Below are 10,586 nucleotides of genomic sequence, written 5' to 3' on the forward strand. Positions count from 1 at the left end.
GAGTAAGTGAAGAAGTTTTTGGTTGTATCAAGATTAGCTCTCCTTGCTTGCAACTTCATACCATTTCCTCGAGTTACAGTCTCGGCAATTACTGTGTCTCCGTTTTCTAAGAGAGAATAGGTTTTATTCTCTGAGTCCCTCGAGGTATGGTTTATTCCTCAGGGACGGGATTAACTTGGTAGCCCTACGCTGGACCGCTTCCAGTATTTCTGTGTCTTTAATTAGGTGGGGCGCCCAAAACTGCACTGCAAACTCTAAGTGTGGCCTGACTATGCTTTTGTATAAGGGGATTACAATATCTTTGCTTTTATATGTAAAATGTCTTTTGATGAAGCCTAGGGCCCTGTTGGCTATATTGGCGGCAGAGATACATTGATTTGAACACTTCAGATCGTCTGAAATTAGTACGCCTAGATCCTTAACTAGTGAGGACTTGCTAATGATTTGGCCCTTCATTTCGTAATCATATATTTTGTTTTTCTTCCCACGTTGCAGTACCTGACATTTGCTTACATTGAAGGGCATTTGCCATTTTTCTGACCAGTTGATAATTTTGTTAAGGTCATTTTGAAGGCTAATTCTGTCTTCTTCAGTTAATATAGTGTTGCCGATTTTTGTGTCGTCCGCAAATTTAGAAATGAAGTTGTTTAGGCGAACATCGATATCGTTAATATACATAATAAATAGGACTGGTCGCAACACCGATCCCTGAGGAACACCACCGGTCATTGGAGCCCAGTCTAACTACTCCATATATAACGACTCGTTGCTTTCTCTCACTTAACCAGCAACGTATCCACCAATGAATATTTCCGTCAATTCCAAGTGATCTTACTTTTGTCATTAGTTTATCATGCGGCACTTTGTCAAAGGCTTTCTGGAAGTCTAAGTAGATTATATCAAGTGACCTGGTACAATCATTCATTTTAAAAAATGTATCGTAAAACTCAATTAAATTTGTCATGCATGATCGCGTTCTAAAGCCATGCTGGCTGTTCCTAATTACATTATTAGTTTCTAGGAACTCAACTAACCTATCTCTAATTAATGATTCGAGGATCTTTCCCAAGACAGAGGTCATGCTAATTGGTCTATACATTACCTGGTTGATCTCTACTGCCCTTTTTATATATAGGGGTCACGTTAGCCAGTCTCCAGTCTGCTGGAACCTTTCCTTGTTGTAGGGACTTGTTAAAGATAGTTGTTAGAGGACTGCATATTACGTCTACCACATTTTCCAGAATTTTAGGGTAGAAATTGTCTGGGCCGGGAGTCTTATTACTGTTAATTTTATTAAGTTTATCTCTCACATCATTACTGCTAATATGCATATCACTTGGTGCGTTTTGGATTGACATTTGATGCTCTTCGATGGTGTCATTGGCGTCTACTGTGAAAACTGAACTGAAAAACTTAAAGTAGAGGCAATTTCCTGATCGTCCGTGATAAGAGCACCCTCGTCGCTGATAAGTGGACCAATGCCCGCCTTGAGTCTCTTATTGCCGTTAATGTATCCATAAAAAAGCTTAGGATCCGTAGAACTTGTTTTTGCTATATCAATTTCAAATTGTCGTTTACCTGTTCTAATGAGTTTTTTTTTTAACTTTTCTTCTACTACTGGTATATTGCCCTGTGAGTAATTCACTGGTGTGACTTTTAAGCAAGGTGTGGAGACGGTTTCTTTCTTTAACTGCCCTGCTAATATCGGCATTAAACCACGCTGGTTTGTTTCTACCCTTGTTTTGTCTAGATTTCATTGGCACGTACTTGTTTTGAGCGGTCATGAATACGTGCTTAAATTCTGCTCACATTTCGTTTACTTCATTAATTCTTGCTATGTGCTCAGCTAGTGTACTCAGGGCGTACTATAGGCCGTTAAAATCTGCGTGTTTATAGTCCGGCATGTTAGTTTTACTTGTGCACTCATTATGTGAGAGATTCATGGAAAATCTTATGAGATTATGATCGCTAGATGCTAGATGTTCACCCACAGTGAAGCTTGAGACCATATCATTTGTAGTGATGACAAGATCTAAGATATTGCCCTGTCTTGTCGGTTCCGTGACACGTTGAAATAAAAAGTTGTTCTTAATGAAATCCGTCATTCTTTTGTCATTATTACTGTTACCGGAGACTGTATTCCAATTTACTGACGGCAGGTTGAAATCGCCGGTAATCAACGTTTCGTCCCCATCGAGAACTTCCTTTAAGGTACTATATAGTTCTGTGTCTTCCTCTGGAGTATGAGTAGGGCGACGGTAGACTAACAATATTTATATTCATATATTTTAAACGTAATTTGACACAGACCAGTTCGGTGTTCTGTCCACTTAAGGTTACCTCTGTTGAAGAGAGAACCTGTATTTTTTACACAGGAAAAATCATCAGAGAAATTACCAATATGCCGGGAATCGAACCCGGGACTCTCAGGTGAGAGCCAGGCAGCATACCACTACACCACGACCAGGTAAAAGTTAACTCATGCCCACAGTGGGGGTGGAGGGACGTTGGTTACAAGATTGTGACAACGTGAGTTATCTTTTACCTGGTCGTGGTGTAGTGGTATGCTGCCTGGCTCTCACCTGAGAGTCCCGGGTTCGATTCCCGGCATATTGGTAATTTCTCTGATAATTTTTCCTGTGTAAAAAATACAGGTTCTCTCTTCATTCTGACTTGCCGTAAGTGTTTGGGATAGATTAAAAGCATCTACTTGCCCGAGTGCCAGGGGGTTAACCTATCCTCTTCATGCCCACAGTGGGGGCGGAGGGACGTTGGTTACAAGATTGTGACAACGTGAGTTATCTTTTACCTGGTCGTGGTGTAGTGGTATGCTGCCTGGCTCTCACCTGAGAGTCCCGGGTTCGATTCCCGGCATATTGGTAATTTCTCTGATGATTTTTCCTGTGTAAAAAATACAGGTTCTCTCTTCATTCTGACTTGCCGTAAGTGTTTGGGATAGATTAAAAGCATCTACTTGCCCGAGTGCCAGGGGGTTAACTCATCCTCTTCATGCCCACAGTGGGGGCGGAGGGACGTTGGTTACAAGATTGTGACGTGAGTTAACTTTTACCTGGTCGTGGTGTAGTGGTATGCTGCCTGGCTCTCACCTGAGAGTCCCGGGTTCGATTCCCGGCATATTGGTAATTTCTCTGATGATGCTGATGGTTACCTCTGTTGGGTTTAAGTGATTTTTTACATATATCCCAACACCACCTCCTAGGCGTCCATTTTCTCTGCATTTATGGTGAAATTTATACGAGTCTAACTGGAATTCAGCTAATTAATCTCTATTACCTATATCAAGATGCGTTTCTGTTACGGCAATTATATGAAGGTCCTCGACACTTACAAGGATTTTGAGTTCGTTAAACTTGTTTCTAAGACTGAGCGCATTGAATGATAATACTTTAATTTGCTCTGCGGTTGGCTTTGACTGTAGGGCTAATCAGGATACACCATCTCCCCGGGAATTATGATTTAGTTTCCTTGGGTCAGTGGGGGGTGGATAGGGGGGTAGAGGAGGGGGTGGGTGACTGCGCGACTGTGAGATTAGGGGGGGTGAGGTGAGGGTGAGGGGCGGGGCTGGGGTAATGGGCGAGGTAGGTGAGGTGGGAGCGTACGTGAGGTCCCCAGGGGGCGCAGGTGTTTCCGCCACACCTGCATTCTCGTGGATTTAAAAAACGCCCATATTTATCAATTTGCCCATCTATGCAATTCCTTTCGCATTTAAGTGTACACCATCTTGTCTAAAGAGGCTTGGCTTTTCAACAAATCTGTTCCAGACATCATTGAAATATATGTTTTCTCTGGTACACATTTCCTTAATGGCTCCAATAATTTCTACTACTCTGTTCTTGCAGTAAGAATTGGAACGTAGCCTTGGCAATATACCATTCACCACGCACTTATCTGACATTTTTTATTAGTTTTAGAAGGGCTTCATATTTCTGCAAGATATTTTTGGTGGAAACTCTACCTCCGTCGTGTGCATCATTTGTTCCTACATTTACTACAAGACATGCATCTCGACTGACTGGTGTACTTGCAATATATATGGTGATTATGTCAATCTTGCTGCCAGGTACAACCTTCACTGATCTTTTCTTGCCTTTATGGAGTCACCAACCACCACTCAGAACAGAATCAGGTGACATTACCGGTGAAGATAAAGAAATGTGCTCCATCCTAAATAATTATTTCATATCAGTATTCACCAAGGAAAATCTAAGCCTGGTCCCTCAAGCAGCAATACGGAAAATATTCTTAGTAAAATAACTATTAGTAAGGAGGACGTATTGAAAGAAATTAATGTTAAAACCTCAAAAATCGCCAGGTCCGAACGATATATATGCAAAAATTATAAAAGAAACCAAAGAAGAATTATGTCAGCCACTTTTAACGTTATTTAATGACTCTTTAAGTTCAGAAGTTCCAGAGGCGTGGAAAACCGCAAACGTAGTGCCCATCTTTAAAAAGGGTGATAAATCAGCTGCGTCGAATTATCGTCTGATAAGTCTAACGTCAATAGTAGGAAAAATGTTGAGTCAATTTTGGCAAATAAGATTAGAGAACACTTAGAAAGATTTAATCTTATAAACGAAAGTCAGCACGGATTCAGAGAAGGACGATCCTGCCTCACAAATTTGTTGTTATTCTACTCGGAGGTCTATGGGGCAGTAGATAGCGATAAAGCTTACAATGTTATTTATCTGGACTTTAGTAAAGCTTTTGATAGGGTCCCACAGGAAAGGTTAGTTAGAAAGGTTCGAGCACACGGTATTGACGGCGATATCTTAAAATGGATAGAATCCTGGCTGAAAGGACGAAAGCAGAGAGTATTAATAAATGGAACTAAGTCGGACTGGGGATTAGTAACTAGCGGTGTACCACAGGGTTCAGTACTCGGTCCCTTATTATTTATCATATATATAAATGATCTAGACTTAGGAGTCAATAGCAGCATCAGCAAATTTGCCGACGATACAAAAATAGGGCGTATCATTAACTCTACTGACGATTACCATAACTTACAAAAAGACCTCGATACATTGTCCAAATGGTCTAAAACTTAGCAAATGGAATTTAACGTTGAAAAATGTAAAGTACTTAACGTAGGCAAGACCATTGGAGATACTAAATACAGCTTAGATAACAAAGAAATTGGCAAATCGGAATGCGAGAGAGATCTAGGAGTTATGATTAATAACGACCTTAAACCAAGGCAACAGTGTATTAATGCGAGAAATAAAGCAAATAGGGTCCTAGGATTTATTTCGAGAAGCGTGAGCAATAGATCATCTAAAGTAATAGTGAAACTTTATCTAGCATTAGTAAGGCCACATTTAGACTACGCAGTACAATTTTCGTGTCCTTACTATAGAATGGATATTAATTCGTTAGAAAATGTACAGAGAAGAATGACTAAAATGATACATGACGTCCGGAACCTGTCATATGAAGACAGACTGAAAAGACTAAGTCTGCATTCGCTAGAGAGGCGTGAGTAAGGGGAGACTTAATTGAGGTGTTTAAGTGGATGAATGGTATAAATAAGGAAGATATTAGCAAGGTACTTAAAGTGAGCATACAGGATAGAACTAGAAATAATGGTTTCCATCCATCCATCCATTGCCAGACGCCATGTATCCCAAACGGGGTGGTCAAGGGCTTAGAGTTAATTGTTTTACAGGGAGGGGCACTAATCCTCCACCAACCCCACTTGACACGTAGGGATGCCAACAGCATCTGGTGTTCCCTGGCGGTCACCCATCCAAGTACTAACCAGACCCAACGTTGCTTAACTTCGCTGATCGGACGGGAAGCGGTGTACTCAACGTGGCATGGTTTCAAACTAGAAAAATACCGTTTCAGAAAAGATATCGGTAGAAATTGGTTTGGTAATAGAGTAGTAGACGAATGGAATAAGCTACCTAGTAAAGTAGTTGCTGCCTCTTTCATTGAGAGTTTCAAGCATAGGCTAGATAAGCATATGACAAATAAGGGGTGGATATAGAATAAAGAAAATCTTATAACCAATACTAATTCAAAAAACTTTTCTTTTCAGGTTCTCTATTCTCCTTTCACACTTTCCTGTAAAATGTCCACGCCAGTTTTTCTATACGGCGTGGTGTTCTTTCTGACTTTTTCCTGACGGCTTCGGCTGGAGGGTTTGGAGGGCGGGGGAGAGCCTTCTTCTTTGCTATCCTTATATCATTCTAGTAGTTCAGTTACTCTTCTAGGAGCTGCCTAGCATGGGCCAACCGGCCTACTACAGTTATCCTCTCTTCTTATGTTCTTATGTTCAGTGTGGTGCTCTCCCTAGTGCTGAATTTGGTGCCCAGGAAACGTGCACTTGCTGTGTTTATATCCTGGCTTCTATGTTTTACTCTGCTATTTTCCCCTTCATCACAAAGAAAGGAAAACCTGTTGGATGTAGGAATTCCGGTTGTTTTCTTAGGCGTTTCTTTACATTTTAGTTTATTACATGAAATGCCTGGTGGGCTGGAGTCATATTCAGGGGGCTTTTCTACACTTTTTTTGGCTCAGCCTTGAGGTTTGCATTTTGCTGTTTCAGATCCTCAAGTGCATACTGATGACTTTTAATGGTGCTTTCTAGATATTGAGTCGTATTCAGAGGGCTTTCCTTAGCTTTTTTAAGTTCTGTCTTGAGGTCTGCATTTTCCTGTTTCAGATCCTCAGTTGCATATTGATGACTTTTGATAGTACTTTCTAGATACATTGGTCAAGCACATAAACATTTTGCATCGGGCCTCCCGAATTTCGGAAACCAATCACTGAAGAATTTGTTTCCATATGAGGGACAAGGAACTCGTACTGGGGGCATGTTGATGTTATTTACTAAGTCAGGGGAGGGGACACAATTTAGCAAGTAAATAATTAGGAAAATTGGGGTTAGAGTTTAAGGAGATATTTAAGAACTTATGGACTTCCCTTTGAGTAGAGGATATCCGTTGAGTCGGGCCGCACAGGTGGGCAGATTAGACCTCGGGAAGAGAGAGAGAGAGAGAGAGAGAGAGAGTGGTGTGGAGAAATGAGGTGCTCATCACAGTTAAACTGGGATTTTTCCCTTTCGTTTCGGTCTAAATTACTAAATGAAGGTAAATTATGAAATATAATAACTGGGTGACGAAGTGATAATAGGGTCTGGCTAATGGTTGTTTGGTCCAAGGTGTGCGTGGTAAGCCTATTTCCAGGCAACAGTTGCTGTTAAAAGTTGGATATTTTCAGTCCCACTCATTTTAAATTTCTCCATGTATGTTTACAGTACGTGTATGCCTCTATTGACCTATTTTCACTCCATGAATATTATTATCAACGGACATTTTCACCACTCGGAAGAAAATCCCCCATGGACCTATTTTCCTTAATGACTTTTTTTTTTTTTTATCAAAGACGCCTACTTTTCTACGTAAACTAATTTTCCCGTGAACTAGTTTTCCCCATTGATGTATTTCTCCCCATGGATGCAGGTTTCCTACATGGACGTAAACCCTTGGGCATATTTTTCACAATGAACCTATTTTCCCCAAAAACCTACTTTCCGACGTGGTTATATCACCCAATGATGCGTGCAGTATAAACACAGACCTCTGCACGATGGACAGACGTACAGAGTATTGCACGATGGACCTTTTGTAACCCACTGGAAATATTCACCAACTTCAGCATGATTACCAAATAATATCCTTTGTGGACCAATTTTCCGCACACCGATCTATTCCCAACTCGGACGTTTTCACTCGTGGCCTAATCCCAGAGCCCTGTTTTTCCCACAATCCGTCCATCCACTTACATACCCACCCATCAACGCACATACCCACAACCTAACTCAGTATAGTATGTCCCAAAAGTAGGACGACATAAACCCATCTTTTGCTTTGTCCTACAGGTAGCCCCATCATCCACCCCACTTAATGCACGAACCCAACTCCACCCCAATTAACCAGCCCAACAACACTTTCCCTCCCTCTTGCCCACCCACTCCACCTAATCCGCCTGTGAAACCACCAGCCTGCAATAACCATCTACCCACCCAGTCACCAACCTACCAACCTCCACAAGTCGGATGACTCGCAGTTCTACACACACACACATACACACACACACACACACACACACACACACACACACACACACACACATACACACAGGCTGGGTGGATTTCCTTACACGAAAGATGTCTAGAAAATAGTACACTTTACAGGGAGGTTGCCAGGCCGTAGATAATGGGCTTCATTCCTGCTACATACACATGATTATATGCGATATGAGTAAATAATGTGCTCGAGCAAAACAGGGAATTTTTCCTTTGGCTGATGAAGGAGTTTATTTATCCAAGGATAATGTCTGGTCGGGCAAAATGAAAGATGGGTTTTATTTTGGGTAACGCCAGTTGACTTTGTCAAATTATTAGGCAGGCCGCGAAACTTCTGTTAAATGCCTTATGTTCGCATTTGTTTTGAGATTAAAAAACTCATGAGTATTTTTCTCATTAGCGAGATATCCCTCTCTGAACAGAGAGGCAAATTAAGCACAGTTTTTTTGTTAAATCAACAGCATTAATCTCCTAATTCATTATTCTTCCGATAGCAATCTTAAAAAAAAAAAAAAAAAGACCATCACAAAGCAAGACAAGTTCTAGTACTGATGGAAGAAATATTCACACTGTGGCCTGTTTCCAATGAAGCACAGGAATCCAGGGTTTCTCATCCCTTGCATTTTCCTGCGCCAGCCTGCCTCCACCTCATTTCTCCAAAATTCACAGGCGTCCACGATACACGCTCTCTCTCTCTCTCTCTCTCTCTCTCTCTCTCTCTCTCTCTAAAACTATTATACTGGAGTTATCGTAAAAACCGCATAACGAATGCTACAACACTAAATATGCCACCTTCACAAATATACTGTAAACTAGTGTGGAAACATTCCCATTTATATCTAAAATTCAGAGAACATTTGTGCCCGTAAAAATATTCAAATATCATTAACAAGGCTAAATGAGGCAACATGAGAGGAATTCGATAAATCCGTAAATGCGATAGAATTTGATATATTTAGCCCGATGACTTTCGTTTCATTAAAGACAAAACTTGGAATTTAGAGATAAAACGGATATTGTATTTATTCCTATAACTATGACTTTCAAGTGGTATCTCGAGACACCTGATTATATTTTATTTTTGGTGTTTACCATTATGACGGTTAGTGTTATATTATTTCCCTAGGTAAAATCACTCTGAGACGCGAGAAATCGTTTAAAAGATAATTGTTAGGTACTGATTATCAGATATGAAATACAAGGAAAAAGAAAATATACTTTCGTTCAGAGATATAAAATGTTCTCATTTTTATTGTACATGATTTAAAAAAAAAAAATGTGGCAGGAGATTTGACATAAACTGTTGTGAATGTCGTACTGAAGTTCACATATTTTTACTTATTAGGGGTCTATTGTTTTCTCTTTTAATCTGTGCCGTGATATCAAGAGAAAAAAGTATTGGTATTTGTGAACTAGTTATGCCTAATACAATATGGAGTGAGGACTAGGTGGAAGGAGGTGGCTCAATCGGTAGAGAGGTAGCCTGCAGCCCAACCGGACTTGGATTCATATCCCGCCTGGGGCAGAGAAGAGTTTTAGGATATGAATTTCAATAAAAAAAAAAAAAAAAACTTGATCACCAGAATACCTGCCGAAATGAATTAAAAAATACCCCCTCTAATACCAATGGACAAGTCCTGTATGAGATAGCCTTAGCATGTATTCTATATGGATGGTGGGTGTTATCGCCGAAGTGGTGACATGTATAGTGGGAGGACTACTTTCTTTTTCCTATTTATTCGTATCAGTCCGAACAATTATCTTTTAAAAGATTTATCGCCGCTTGGCGTGATTTTACTTAGGGACGTAATGATATAACACGAACCGTCATAATGGGGAAATATTCAATCTTTTAAAATGTCATCAGGAGTCTCGATATGACACTTGAAAGCCCTAATGTCTGTTTTATCTCTATATTCCAAGTTGTTCCCTCATCTAGAATCAAACGAAATTCTTCGGGATCAGACCATCAAATTCCATCTACTTCATTACACGTGTTACCTCATTTAGTTTTATTACTGAATTTTGAACTTTTCATCAGCAAAATTTTGTTCTGATTATTAGATATTAGATACAATTGGGAATGTCTCGAACCAATTTCGAGTATGTTTCTGGAAGTGGCATATTTAGAGTTTTCGTCTTCAATATACGGTTTTTAGGATAACGCCAGTATAAGACATGAATTACGCTCTCATTTCTCCTTATTACTGGCTAAATAATGAAGTATTTCAAAACTTGGAACTGAAGTGATCCTGGAAACCGCATAACGAAGGCCACCTCACAAATATCCTCTAAATTAGTGTGGATATATTCCCATTTTTATCTAAAATTCAGAGATTTCTGCGCTTGAAATAATTAAAAAATCAGAGCAATTTTAAATGAGGTGACATTTGTGATGAAATCGGTAACTCGAAATTTAGATATGATATATATATATATATATATATATATATATATATCATATCTAAAT

At 39.9% G+C, this 10,586-nt stretch overlaps 1 pseudogene; it reads right to left on the reverse strand.

Annotated features, from left to right (window-relative positions):
• Positions 1 to 5,733: 5,733 nt before the first annotated feature.
• LOC145411287 (5S ribosomal RNA) lies at positions 5,734 to 5,852 on the reverse strand (annotated as a pseudogene).
• Between the last annotated feature and the right edge of the window lie 4,734 nt (positions 5,853 to 10,586).

The sequence above is a fragment of the Coenobita brevimanus genome, chromosome 88 (assembly GCF_032717465.1).
Source record: "Coenobita brevimanus isolate Jiangsu-jjx chromosome 88, ASM3271746v2, whole genome shotgun sequence".
NCBI lineage: Eukaryota > Metazoa > Arthropoda > Malacostraca > Decapoda > Coenobitidae > Coenobita > Coenobita brevimanus.